The sequence below is a fragment of the Antechinus flavipes genome, chromosome 2 (genome assembly GCF_016432865.1).
Source record: "Antechinus flavipes isolate AdamAnt ecotype Samford, QLD, Australia chromosome 2, AdamAnt_v2, whole genome shotgun sequence".
NCBI classification, from domain to species: Eukaryota; Metazoa; Chordata; class Mammalia; order Dasyuromorphia; family Dasyuridae; genus Antechinus; species Antechinus flavipes.
Window position 1 is genome coordinate 9,132,153 of NC_067399.1, and position 15,341 is coordinate 9,147,493.

Sequence of the window (15,341 nt, forward strand, 5' to 3'; positions counted from 1 at the left end):
GAAAGATAAGACCCCGGAACTGCCGGCTGAGCTGCCGTGACCTTAAACCCTTGTCCTTCAGCATGGTGGCCTCCCTCCGGCTCTCCAATTATGGCACAGAAATTTCTTCAGGGCCACCTAGCAGGTAGCTACCACCAGAGCATCTTTTATTATCTCAGAAGGAGGGGCACTAGAGAGGGTGGGAAAGAAAAGGGGGATTAAAAAAAAAAGCTTCTCTGCCCTCCCAGATGCTTAGTCCATTAACACAACTGTCCAGCAGCTGGTTCCAAGGACAGCGGCTTTGCATCAGAGCCAGCTGAGCTCAAGTGGGTACCCCCGTGCTGGCTCTTCCCAGCTTCGCAGGAGACAACTCTTGTTTCCATTTGAGTGGCAGGTCTGATTGAAAATATCAGGCACTGGCCCACTTACCACCTGTATTTGTATAATCAGTGGGGACTCTGAGGGAGCCAGGAAACCACGGGATACTAACGTTCCCCCAATTATTGATGAAAAGAGCTTTAAGTCCTGGCAAGCTCAGTCTCCATCAGGCCCAATTATTTGTTATTAGGATTCATTCAGGTTTGACATCAGCATGCTCGTGGAGACACAGAGCCCAGGAAGACCGCCTCCTGGCTACCTTACAGATCAGAGACTTGTGAGATTGTGGTGTTGTGATCCTATCAGCAACTAAAGAACTAGACCTCTAGTCAGGCTGCGGGTTCAAAGTCAACTTCTGACACTTCCTAGATGGGTGACTGTGGACAAAAGCGTTTGATGTTCTCGAGTCTCGGCTTCCTTACCTGTGCTTTTGTTTTTCCAAAGCCGTGATTTCTTTATTGTACAATAATAATGTCTATACTGGGGAAGAAGAGACAGAGAAGGGAGGAGAAGGAAGAAAAGAGGAGAGGAAAAGACAGGAGAGATCTGCCCTTGAGGAGATTCTATTCTATAAAGAAGATACAATATAGACAATATAGACAATTAAGGAAAAGCAATGTATTTTGCAGAGAAAGGAAATTCTAATGATGATAAGTTTCTGGATTTTCTTTTGTAAGAGGTAGAAACTAAAATAGCTTTTTTAGTTGTTGTTTGTATTTTGTGTGGATCACATCATTCTTCCTTCCAGATCTGTCCCTCTATCAGACTTTTTATAATAATCAAGAGTAGCACCATTTTTCCCACCCTTCACCTCAGCAATCTGGATCACAGCTTCAGTAATATGGCAGACGTCTCACTTTTTCTCATCTTGTGGTTTCTGCCTCCATGACATCCCTAGCATCTCATAGCTTCTGTCTGCTCACAGAGCCACAATCCCAGCTCAGGTGCTCTTTGCTTTTCTCCACTCACAATTCGCTCTTCATTAACCTCTCCACCTCCACTTGTTCTCCCTTCCAAGCCATCCACTCTGCAGTCACCAAAGCCATCTCCTTAAATCTCCTGACTCATCCTGTCACTCCTAAATTCAATTAACTCCGATGGCTCTAGATTAACTCGGAAATCAATTATCATTTCATCTTCATTTTACTGCTGGAATTTTTCTCCTTTTCATAGAGATGTGGATAGCATCACAGATTTATCTATCTCATACACACACACACACACACACACACACACACACACACACACAACCTCAAGGTCTGGAAAAAAGTTAAAAGGAAACTAAAGTTGAGAAAAGTTAAATGACTTTCCCTAGATTACACACTTAGTGTCAGAAATAGGATTTAAACTCCGCTCCAGAGCTCCATCCAGGGCTTTGGTTGACAATAAATCAATAATACCCCACCCTGACTCCAATAAAGTCCTAAATATATATTAGATATATAAGGGGGAGAGAGAGAGAGAGAGAGAGAGAGAGAGAGAGAGAGAGAGAGAGAGAGAGAGAGAGAGAGAGAGAGAGAGAGAGAAAGAAAGGGGGAGATGGAGAAAAAGGAAGAAGGAAAGTGGGAGGGAGAGGAGAGGCATGTCTGGATAGCTCTAAATCACAATGTTGGACTGAGTGGGCTTTTAATAGGAAGCAAGGAGAATCTTTCCAGAGCTCAGAAGGGGCAGAGATCAGAGCTCAGAATAAGTCCTTGTATAGATAGGTTTGGGGTATTGGTGTAGTGTCAAGGAAGCTTTCTTATCCTTTCTCCATTCCCTCTGAGTCACTGAATTTCAAGAGAGAGGGGAGTGGAAAGCCATGAAGAAAGTAGCAAATGAAGACCTAGAATGACCACTCAAGGTCATCAGTTGAGAATCCATCATATCAACCCAACATAAATAGATTTTAGAAAAGATTATTTACTTAGATGGACTCAAGCTTTGTGCCAAAGAACAACTCTGAGTGACTGAAACTTTCCCTTCCCATTTCTGGGGTTCTTAAGAAATTAATTTTAGAAGTAGTATATTTTCTTAATTGGAGTCCTTGTATAGAGCTGAATCCAGTCTGTCTTTGCCTCCTGCTTGTGCAGACATTACTACTAATTGGTTTCATGTCGGATACAAATGAGAAATTCAAAATCCTCCATAGCTTTCAAAGTTGGAAGGTTTTGCCCTAGTGGAAGTAGGGGGATGTTGTGGGCAGACTTAGATAAGGCTTCCGGCCTTTACCTCCACAAGGTGGTTCTTTCTCAAGGGGCTCATTTAGAATATTCCAATGTCTGGAATTGATCTCTTCTCAACTTATTTGAGAATTTATAGATAAAATCTGGACATTGGACAAATTTCTTAGGTCAAATGAAATGGGATCTTGTGTACTTAGCATAAAGCCTTTTGAATGATTAAGAAATATTATATATATATATATATATATGTATGTATATATGTATATATGCTGAGGCAATTGGAGTTAAGTGACTTGCCCAGGATCACACAGCTAGGACATGTTAAGTGTCTGAGACCAGATTTGACTTCAGGGTTGGTGCGCTATCTACTGCTCCACCTAGCTACCCCCAAATTTTCTTAATATTCTTAAGAAAAGCACAATTTATCCTTCCAGTCATGTCCAACTCTTCATGAATTGGGTTTTTCTTGGCAGAGATACTGTAGTGGTTTGCCATTTCCCTCTCCAGCTCATTTTACAGATGAGGAAACTGAGGTGTTAAGTGATCACCCAGGATCTCATATCTAGTGTCTGAGACCAGACTTCATCTCATGAAGATGAATCTTCCTGATTCCAAGTTCAGTGCTCTATCCATTGTGCCACCTAGCTACCTGGTTCATTGGGATATCAGGACCTAAAATAAAGTAGGAAGCTTTGATTCTACCTTCATATGTGTCCACCCTCCTATATGTAATGTGTTGCTACTTTTTTCTATGTGTACATGTTGCTATCCTTGAGAAAATGTGAGCTTTTTCACATCTCCCTTGTCCTTTGGGTGAGCTTCCCTATTTGGAGACTGCAATATTCCTCGATTCTGCTATATTCCCTCAATAATATTCCAATCTGTGGTTAAAAGATGGACTTCTGTTTCAGGGAGGAATTGGGGGACATGAAAAAGTCTATAATTTCCCAAAGGCTTTCCAATCTGTTCTCCTCCCTCTAAGGAACCTTATTTTATGGTAGTTTGAAATATGTCTGAAAAATATACTTCCTGATGGATGAGTCCTGTAAGTTTTCTATGGATTACAGTGAAGAAATGGCAGAACCCCCATGTATTTTGTAATTTACAAACTTCCTCCAGTGAGGGGGAGCAAATCTGGTATCCTATTTCCAGGCCTTGGACTTAACAAAATGGAAGGACCTGATACATTATAAACAACTGGAAATGAGATTCCTCCCCACCTCCACCTCCAGAAAGATAACGTAAGGGACAAGAGCCGGCTTTAATATAATTTTCATATTTCTACCTCCCTGACAGGAGTATACCTGCAATGAAGAGCCTTATCTTTTTATAACATCTGCAACCAAAATTGGCTGTCTCAGAAGTGAGATGCTTTTTGTCCTCCCTGAATGATCAGCCTGTGCTGGGCAGCTGTGCCCCTTCCATGAGACTTCGATTTGGTTGGCTGATGGGCGGCCTTCTATACTCTCAGTAGACTTTCTAATCCCCAGAGAGGAAGGCAAGATAAGGAGACCTGGGAAATTTAGAACAGCCAGGCTGTAGGGGAGGCTGATACCATTGCTCTTTTTTATGAGATTCTGAAAATTATTTTCAGAAGAGAAATTAAACTTCAGGAAAGAAAAAAGAGAGAGACAGATACAGACTCGGAGAGGACATCGATAGAGAGACAGAGACAAAGACAGAGAGAGAGAGAGAAAGAGAGACAGAGACAGAGACAGAAACAGAGATAGAGACAGAGAATGACAGAAAGAGAGTGACAGAAAGAGAGAAAGTGACAGAAAGAGAGTGACAGACAGAGAAAGAGACAGAGACTGAAAGATGGAGAGAGACAGAGACAAAAAGACAAACTGACAGAAATAGAGAGAAAGGGACAAAGAGACAGAATTCAAGGTGACATAAGCTAGCCATAAAGTATTTACTGCTCAAGTTATGGTAGAGTTGAAAAGGCAGGAAAGGACATGAATCCAAGGCTCAGCTTTGCTAAAAACTTAATATTATGGATTTAGAGTTAGAGATAATCTTTCCAGTCTCCTCTGACTCCCACCTTGCCCAAAGATTTGGTTATCAAGTATCAGAGCTGACATTTGAGGCTCAGACTTCTCATTCCCTAGAAACACTCTGCTTCTCAATTAGCTCTTGGTAAGATCTTGGATAAGTCATTTAACCTCTCTCCATGTTAATTTCCTAATCCGTAAAATAACTCATTTGAAGAGTATGATGTCAATTGTCCTTCCTAACTCTTTGTCTTATATTATCCCATTTATAGTTAGTACAGACTTCTATGTATACATGTTGCCATCCTTCAGAAAATATGAGCTTTCTGAAATCAAGGATTTCATCAAGGGGGAGGGGATTTTTTTCTTTCCCTACTTATTCTCTTCCTTGTATCTCTGGTTCTAGAACTGCACCAGGCATGTGTTAGGTACTTAATTGATCTGATAGATCAATATATATATCTGTTGATGTTAAGTCATTTTTCAGCTGTGTGCAACCCTTCTTGATCCCATTTGGAGTTTTCTTGGCAGAGATGCTGGATTAAAAACCCAGGTTATTGGGTATAAGAACCCAGGTTCTGACTTCAGGCCTGGCACTCCATCTACTGCACCACCTGGCCACTCCCCAATATAAAATAAGGGAAGGCTTGAGTTGGCAGGGATCTCTGTAAGCATATCCTACTATCTCCTTATTTTATAAAAGAGGAGTCTGACATGGAGAGAATATGTGATTTGTCCAACAACATATAGGCAATAAGAAGCAAATAGAGAATCTGAACCTAATTCCTCTGTCTCCAATGACAGTATCCATTGTATTCAAATATGCTTCCTTCTCATCCTGAGATGACAGGATCCTTCTATCATGAAGAAGCTTCTGTGTACCTATGTAAACATTTCATGGGTTTTAATTCAATAAGAATAACTGATAAATTAATTCAAATTTTTTAAATTTTATAAAGAAAATTTGACTGATGATTTGCAAACCTTAAAGCAGAAAATAAATAGTATGTCATAGTAGTAATAGTAGTAGTAGCATCAGCAATAATAACATATTTTTAAAATTTAAAGTATCCTTTTGTCCCTTTTGTAAAATAACATTAAGAAATATGATTTCTAACCATTCTTATCCTGTCAGAAGACATAGGCTCAGATCTAACCCTTAACATTATCTGTGTGACCTTGAATTTCCCTTTATCTCTCTAGTTTCCTCATGAAAGGTATTAATGAGACAGGACTTTATCTCCTTTGTAGTCTTTAGAACTCTGTGTTAATAGGAACTTTTATTTCCCAGCCCCTCCCTGTTGAACTCTTTCCTTTAATAATAGATTTTGATACTTAAAAAAAAAAAGAAACTACTTAATGGCACCTATTTATCAACAGATTATCAGCAGATAATAATAATCTATTGATAAGTGTGTGCCATTGGCTATTTTTATTTTTAAAATACCAAAATCTTTTAATCTTTTAGAAAAAAATTTCTTCATTATTTCAATGATCTTGTAGATCCTATATATTTTTTACAGTTCATAGTCTAACAATGGAGAAATACATTCTGACCCTATTATTTGCTAATCAATGAAAGTCAAAGTGGTTTAGATTTAAAGCATAGTCTTTTAAGAATGAAATCTAGTCAATGAACACTATGATATCATGGGAGGGACTTAGATTTAAAAAAAATATATAAGAGCATCCATAGGTAATGCTATTATACCCTACAGGGGAAGGGAAGAAGGGAGGAATTCTTAACTGACAAGTTCAGTGGGATCCCCATTGAGGCAGCTCTACTCACAGAATTTGTAGTTTGTCCTTTCTTCTAGAAGAGGATCAAATTTTCAAGGAGGTGATGCCTTGACATGCAGGTGAATTGGATTTAAGTGAAGGAGGGCTATGCAAGGTTACCTGCTTTCTTAAATACCTTGCCTTAAAACCAAACCACTCTGACTCTCATTGATTGGCCAATAATAGGTCCCAGCCCAAACCCAATTGGTCTTAATTTAGGTCCTGATTGACTAAAATTGAATGTAAATAGCAATCGATTTTGTTTGGGCCAGAAACCCTGGGGGCCTTCCCCTCCCAGATTTTTTTTTATTTGTTCATTCATTCATTCATGTATTTGATTATTTATCTATATCTATCTATCTATCTATTTAATTTTTTTGACTCGGGTGAAAAAGATTTTTTTTTGTCTCAGTTGCTACCTAGTCTAAATCACTGAATGGGTGTTGCCTCAGTTAGAAAGACTTTTGCTTTAAAAAGGGCAAGGTCTTCCCTTTCATGCAGAGCCATCTCCAGTTATTCTGATCCATACCTGGACACTAGACCCAGATGGCTCTGGAAGGAAAAGTGAGGCAGGTGACCTTGACCTGTTATCCCTCACTTAAATCCAATTCACTTGCATGTCATGGCCTCACTTCCCTGATGTCATGGCCTCTTTGAGAACACCAACATTCTGACCCATATACATCCTGTTCTGCCCCAGGTTTTCTGCCTATAAGCCTAGACAATTAGAAACTCAAGTTAGCTTGTTCTCTCCCTAAGGCCAAAATTCCTTAATACACTCGGAGATCATCTCACCAATTTCTCTTTAATTCTTTCAAGCATCTCATCACCCCAACTCCTCCTTAATTCTTTCAAGTATCTCATCAACCCAACTCCTCCTTGATTTTATTCTTCAAGCAAATTTCCAGGTCCTCCTTCCGGATTCCTTCAGGCATCCTTTATCTCCCCAACTTTTTCCTGATTTCTCCCCTTTTCATTTTGTCTATAAAAAGATCCCTTTCCTAAAGCTTCAGAAAACCATACTTGGTTTTTATTCGTGACCTTTTCTCATCAATAAAGGTGAACTTTGGTGGGAAAATTTCTCATTTTTTGAATGTTACAATCTTTGCATCTCATCTTTTGAATAATTACTCTCTCAAACCTCAACATGGTCTGCCTTGATTTAGAGAGATTTGATGTCCCTTTCTCACATTCTCTGGCATCCTGGGAAAAATAACTTATGGTCTAGGTTTTGACTCATACTAACCACCTCCATTCCCTCCCAAAGGTGAGAGTAAAATGGGACTCAATAGAGAATATGAATCAAATCTTTGATTCAGTCACACAAAAGAATTATGAGACAGGAAAAGACTCCCAAGCACAAAGTAATGGGATTCTGTAATTTAACTTAGAATTACTGTACAATATGTTGAGAACCTAACATTTAAATTTTGACTGAATATAAAACACTTGAGCAAGACCACAAATCTGGAATTTATATTTCATCTTGACTTGATACTATGCAAATTTTTCTGCTGCCAAAGTGACTAGATCTGGCCTGTGCCTCCTCTCCATGTTTCAACAAAACTACTGATATAATTGCTAAGGATTTCCTCCCCTAAGCACATTATACTCCACATTCTGGTGTGGTCATCCTGTTGTGCCACAGTCCTCTTTTAATGTCCTGACCCAGTTTCCCTAATTGTCCTATTAGTTACTCTGCCTCAGGTTATATTCCCTCTTTATGTTTGATGGGATAAAGGTCTTATATCTTAAATCTTAAGCTATAATCATTCCCTCTTAATGTTTGATGGGATAAAGGTCTTTATCCATTTTAGACATCATTAGACTATCAGGAACCTCTCCAGAACCTCCTTCCATTATGTCATCCTAGGTGTCTGCCTCCATTATGTCATCCTCATCCTAGGTTCCTCCCCCCATTAGGTCATCCCCATCAGGTACCTCCCCCATTATGTCATCGTTCTTGTTACCCTATAAAAAAATCTTGTATCTGACATTGACTGCTGGATTCTTTGAGACAATAGTCTCATTCAGCCCTGGGACCAAACCATAGATCCATTTGGTTCCAGTAAATCTCTCCTGTGATGACCACATTAGCAGCCTGAATACCTTAGAATCAACCAGAGTCAGGCTAAGCAAAAGTCCTTAATTTTTATTCTTGGTCTTTAGAGGTAGGATTGGATTAGATGAAAGATGAATCTCATTAACCTCCTTCTTCCTCATCTACCACCAAAGTGACCCTGGCTAGTCTCACTCCACCCCTTAGTCCCTCCTACAATTCTCTGCATACACCAATTATGGAACTAGCATAGGATAGTGGGAAGGGCCATTCCCCAAACACATGCCCATAGAGTATTGTCCAATCAGTAATTAGCCTTAAGTGCTAGAACTGCCCTCAGTGCATCAACTCAAGAGTTTCAGCCCTCTACATTCTCCCATTTAATAAATTATTAAATACTCTCTAATCTCGTCTTGCTCAGTTTCTCTGGCATTACAATCCCAAACATGAACAGGTCCACCATAGGATATTCAACTAACAACAAGAGGCAAAGGCAGATGGTGATGCAAAAGAAAGTTCTCTTTGTCAGGTCATCTACTCTGTTCTGTGGAGGCTGTGTGGATGGGTGAAGGGCATAAATGTGCCTTTCCACAACTGACTGTCAGGATAAAGTTAAATAGTCAAAATACTGTGAAGACAGAAAGGGAGAAACACAGAGGTGGATCCATCTCATTAGCATCTCCATTGAGTCATTAACTCTTGGCTTAGCAAACAAGTAGAAAACTCCTTATGATCTCATGATACATTCTCCTCAGTGATGAGTCTCTTAAGCCCCTCCAGAGCTCTCGTGTCATTGGCCAGAACAGAAAGGACACTGAGCATATTCTACACAGTGTCTTGATATAGTGCGGTATGATCAAAAGACTGATTCAGAGTGAGAACAAATGGATTTGAATTCTAGCTTAAACTCTCATTCCATTGTTCTAGGACTCAATTTTTCATCTGGAAAAAGTAATTGAGCATGTGTCTTGGTTTTTCCAGCTCTAAATTAACCATCTATAACCAATACTTTGTGTGCTTAGTTCAGATTTTGGTTTTAATTTTTTATTCTTTTTTCTCTTAAGGATAGGAGAAAAGAAGGAAGAAAAGAAGGAAGGGAGGGAAGAAAGAAGGAAATGATATAAGAAAAAAAAAGAAAAGAAGGGAGAAAGGGGGGAGAGAGGCAGGAAGGGGGAAGTCAGGAAGGGAGGAAGGGAGGGAGATAGGAAAAGAGAGAAGGTGAGAAAGAGGAATGGAGAAAGGGCGGGAGGGAATAAAAGAGGGAGGGAAAGAGGAAGAAAGGAAGAAAAAAGGAAGTAAAGGAGGGAGGGAAGAAGAGAGGAAGGAATGGAGGGAAGGAGGCAGGAAGGAAGACAGGCAGGCATGGTGGGAATATTTATTAAGTTTCTACTATGTGGCAGACACTATATCAAATGCTTTCCAAAAATTATCTCTTTTTTTTTTTTTTTTTTTGCAAATGAGGAGTGTGAGGCTCTACTCTACTTTGTGGTGTAGTGGAATAGCATCTTGGTGTCAGAAAGACTTAGATTCATGACCTCTCTCTTTCATTTATTCCCTGGCAATCATTTAATGTCTTTGAAACTGCTTCCTTACCTATAAAATGGGGGGAAATGGTGACTGTGGTACCTACTCATAGAGTGGTTATAAGGATAAAAGGAGGTAATATATGCAAATTGCTTTTCAAATAGTAAAGTGTCTCTTAAATGGCAATGACTATTATTCTATCATTTAGAATGCTACTTGGGATTGTCTGCTTTTCAAGATTTCCCTATGATCTTACCTAAAGAACATTCTTACCACCTCATTTTGCCTTGGCTTCATCCCTTGTCTCTCTCCTCCCATCATTTCCTTGAGAAGTTCTTTTGGTACCTTTGTTATTGGAAAGAGTGAAATGTGCCTTTGAAAAGGGCAATCCCCACTCCTTGCAATAGGACCAGGGCTCGACTTTTCTGAATTATCTCCTGGGAAGAGAAAGAATCAGTTTTCTTGGATTCTTATAGATTCACATCCTGACCTGTGTTTGAAAGGAAAATGGTTCCCTATGGACTTTCTGATTTCTGAACTGTCCATTTACATGTTTTATGTGCATACAATAACAGCTTTTCTGTTTTTTCACTCCTACACAGCAAAATACTGTAATATTGTCTGAACTTCCCAGAAATCAAACCGGTGTCTAATATTTTCCAACTTAGATTTTTAGCAAAAATGATGGATGGTGAATAGAACGAGCATCAATGAGGTCCATGTCTCATCTCTCACACTTAATAACCGTGTAATCATGAAAAGTTACTTAACCTTTCTCAGTCGCAGTTTCTGTACCTGAATACTGAAAAAAAGATTATACCTTATCTCTGATAATGTGCACACTTGAAAGCGCTCTGTGTCTATTAGGTATTATTTTCACCTTTCACTCAAATGTTTTCAAGGATTCTTCATTTCCCAAATCACATAAACCAATGGATAATTTAAGGAAAAATAAATAAAGGAGATTATTTTATACTATACAGTAGACAAGAGATTTCCTTTACAAATGGATGGAAATTAACATAATAGTTGCATCTTGGCACCTGGACAGTCTAATTTTTTTTCCCAAAATCCTTCTGCAGTTTCTTGTTTAGGAAGAATTCACCTGATTGTGCTCTTCTCAGCCAAGATGGATCAACCCTCTCCCCCCTCCTCGCAAATTCTACAGCATAAACATGTATGTATTGAAGCTCTCGGGCACGGCAGAATGCCAGCAAACCCAGAAGACAGCAGATCACCTATTATGCTGCGTAAATGTCTCCAGTTTGTAATTCTATTAGCACTTGCACATAAATTGCACCATGGAAGGGAATGTTAATTGCATTGCTCAACACTGGGGATGTGTGCTGATGTTTGGCAGCTAACCAGCCAACCTTCTTTCACAGCTCATAAACCCTACCCTTTTCACTGTGGTTATTAATGGAAAGGGTATATGATCAATAATCTGTCAATCCTCCCTAGAGGATCCAGATGCCTCAGAGTCTGGAGGGAACCATGAGGAAAACATGCCATTTGATCTGAGGGAGGAGATGGGCCCACATACAATTCTGTCTGACTTGTGGTAAAGTTTGAATGTATTGCAGAAATTAATAGAATGCTTAATTAATGTTATAAATGCACTCATCTAATTGCTTTCTATTTCATATCCCATGTCTAAAAGCTTAATAATGATAAGGCACTATCTAGACTTACTGGAGTTAAAAGTCTTTGCACTTCAGAGAGGGATTTCAGTCACTTTTTCCTCAAATTTTTGTGTTATTATTTTTTTAAACTATATTGGCATGAAAGGTATCCTCAGACAGAGCTGCACATGAGAGTTTATGCAAAGCATCCATTTGAAAGCGAGCAACAGCCACATAATCACCTTTCCAGGATATTGATATAAGCAGGTGTGTTAAGAAGAGAATGGTTTGGTCTATGAAAAAGCAAACAAACAAATGAACAAAACTTCTTCCAAAAGAATCACAAAGCAACAGTGCAGGCTGCTTACTGTTTGTGTGACCTAGAGAAAACCAATTAACCTCTCTAGGACTCTCTAGTTTCTTTCATATAAGGCAGTTAGCTTGATGACTTCCATGTTCATTTCTTTCTCTATATATGAAATTTTAAAATATTCAGAAAAGATCTTAAAGATTGTCTAGAATTCAACTTCCACTCCCCCACCCTGTCTGTCTGTCTATCTGCCCCCCCCCACACACACACATACACACACATACACACACACACACACACAAACACAACACACAAACACATAAACACATACATACACACACACACACACACACACACACACTCATCCATTTTACCAAGGAACATTTCTGATGTCAAGGTCTGGGCACATTTCTGCCTAGATCTCCCATGGGATGCAGGAGGTACATGTGACTGATCAGAGAGAGAAAGATGTTATCTTAAATAACTTGAGAAGGAATGAGATATAATGGAAAGGGTATTAGTCAGAAGACTCCAAAGAATTTTGGTTTTGGTTCCATTCCTTGATACCCTTAAAAACACCTTTGAAAGAAGTAAGGAAATTTATCCTGGAAAAGAAAAAAATATAAATTGGAGAGAGGAGAATGGAATGATGCGAGTTGTCTTCACACATGGAAAAAAATGCCCTATGGAAAAAGGGGGGTGGGGACTTGTCCTGTTTGGCCACAGTGTGCTAGAGAAAACATGAGGAAAATTTGAAGACAGATTTCTTTTTTTATTTTTATTCTAATGCTATTTTATTTTTCAAAATACTTGCACAGATAATTTTCAACATTCATCTTTGCAAAATCCGATGTTCCAAATTTTCTTCTCTCCTTTCTTCTTTCTTCTCCAGGTCAGCAAGCAACCTGATATAGGTTAAACATGTGCAACTTTAAAACAGATTTCTATTATTTTAGAAAAAAAAAATCTTTCCCTACATTAAAGCTGACTCACATTGGAACTGACTGCCTCAAAAGAGAGTGGATTGTCCAAAAAAGATTGAAAGAAAAATTTCATTTAATATAACTGTTGGCCAATATGGAAGAATGAAGCCAGGAAGAAGCTTGAATTCTCCCAGTTTCCCTCAAAAATAACATGAAACCTAATCTCTGAACAGTCTGATGGAATTAAACCATTCTCCAGCACAAGATAGATGAAAAAACTTCAAGAAAGGGAGAAAAGGGATATTCAGCCCATCTCAAACAGAGTCTTGGAAAGACAGTGAGAAGATCTTAATCACAGTAGATCGGCAACTGAGATCCTCATATCTAGCTCACTAGCAGAGCAAACCAGTATGACTGTGTTCAGTCTCAGTTCAGTTTCCTAAAAACAGGAAAAGATAATGACGAATGTTAGAGGGCATGTGAGAGAACTGGGACACTAATACATTGGTGGTGGAATTGGGAAATGATTCAATCTTTCAGGAGAGCAATTTGGAACTAGACACCAAGGGCTATCAAACTGTGAATACGCTTTTATCCAGCAGTCTCTTTACTGGCTCTATATCCCAAAGAGATCTTAAAGGAGATAAAGGGACCCACGTGTGCAAAAATGTTTGTGGCAGCCCTTTTTGAATGGCAAGAAACTGGAAACTAAGTAAGATGCCCATTAGTTGGAGAATGGCTGAATAAGTTATGGCATATGAATGCTATGGAATATTATTATTCTATAAGAAACAACCAGCACGATGATTTTAGAGATGTTTGGAGAGACTTATATGAACTGATGCTGTGAAGTGAGTAGAACCAGGAGATCATAGCACTTGGCAAAAGCAGCCAAGATTATAGGGTGATAAATTCTGATGTACACAGTTCTTTTTAACACTGAGATGATTCAAGTCAATTCCAATGATTTTGTGATGAAGAAAGTCATCTACACCCAGAGAAAGGACTGTGGGAAGTGAGTATGGATCACAACATAGGGTTTTCACTCTTTTTTGTTGATTGCTCGGATTTTGTTTTATTTCTCATTTTTTAAAAAGCACTAGAGAGTATAGGGATAAAGGAAACTTTCCTTAAAAAAAAAAAAAGCAGTATCTATTTAAAATCAGCAGCAAGCATTATTTGTAATGGAGAAGAACTGGATGGATTCCCAATAAGATTAGGAGTGAAACAAGGAGACCCATTATCACTATTATTATTGAGCACTGCATTAGAAATGTTGACTTTAACAATAAAGAAAAAAACAAGTTAAAGGAATTAAAATAGGTAATAAGGAATTAAAATTATTAGTCTTTGCAGATGATATGATGCTATACTTAGAGAATCATAGAAAACCCAAAACCTAGCCAAAACAATTAACAACTTTAACAAAGTTGCGTGATATAAGAAATCCACACAAATCATCAGCATTTCTATATATTGTTGAAAAAGCCCATCAGTAAGAGAGAAAAAGAGAAATTCCATTTAAAATAATTGTAGATAAAATAAAATACTTGGGAGGGTCTATCTGTCAAGACAAACTCAGAAACTATGTAAACACAATTACAAAATACTTCTCACAAAAATGAACCAGATCTAAGCAATTGGAAAAATATCAATTGCTCATGGGTAGGCAGAGCAAATATAATAAAAAGGACAATTCTGCCTAAATTGGTCGACTTGTTCGGTACCATACCAATCAAACTGCCCCCCCAAAAAAAAAATCTATCTAAAAAAATACTAAAATTCATCTGGAAGAACTAAAGGTCAAGAATATCAAGGTTATTAATGGAAAAAATACAAAGAATGGTGGCTTAGCAGTACCTAAAGTTATATTATTTCAATATTATGTAAACTATTTGGAAAAATAGGTAAAAACGAATCCTGCCAAATTCCTTCTATGATAGAAATATGGTACTGATATCTAAACCAGGAAGAGCCAAACCAGAAAAAGAAAATTACATGCTAATCTCCCTAGTGAATATTGATGCAAAAATTTTAAACAAAATATTATCAAAGAGATTGTAGCAATTTATCAGCAGGCTAATAAACTATGACCTAAATTGTCCCTAAAACTATATTATAAAGCAGCAGTCATCAAAAACCATTTGATACTAGCTAACAAATAGAGTGCTGAATCAATGGAATAAAAACACATGACACAATAATCAAGACCATAGAAATCTAGTATTTGATAGATCCCCAAGTTACAGTTTCTTCAATAAGAGCTCACTGTTTAACAAAAAATGCTGGGAAAACTGGAAAATAATGTCTGTAACTCAGCATAGACCTATATCTCACACTCTATCCCAAGATAAAATTGAAATAAATACATGATTTGGGCATAAAGGGTGATACCATAAGCATATTTGGAGAAGAAGGCACAAATTACTTATGAGATCTTTGGAGAAGGGAGGAATTTATGAGCCAAGAAGAACTAGAGAACCATTTGAAAGGCAAAATGGACCATTTTACATTAAATTAAAGTTTTGCACAAACAAAACCATCAGAAATGAGATTAAAAGGAAAGTACAAAGCTGGAAAAACATTTTTTAGTCAGTGTTTCTGATAA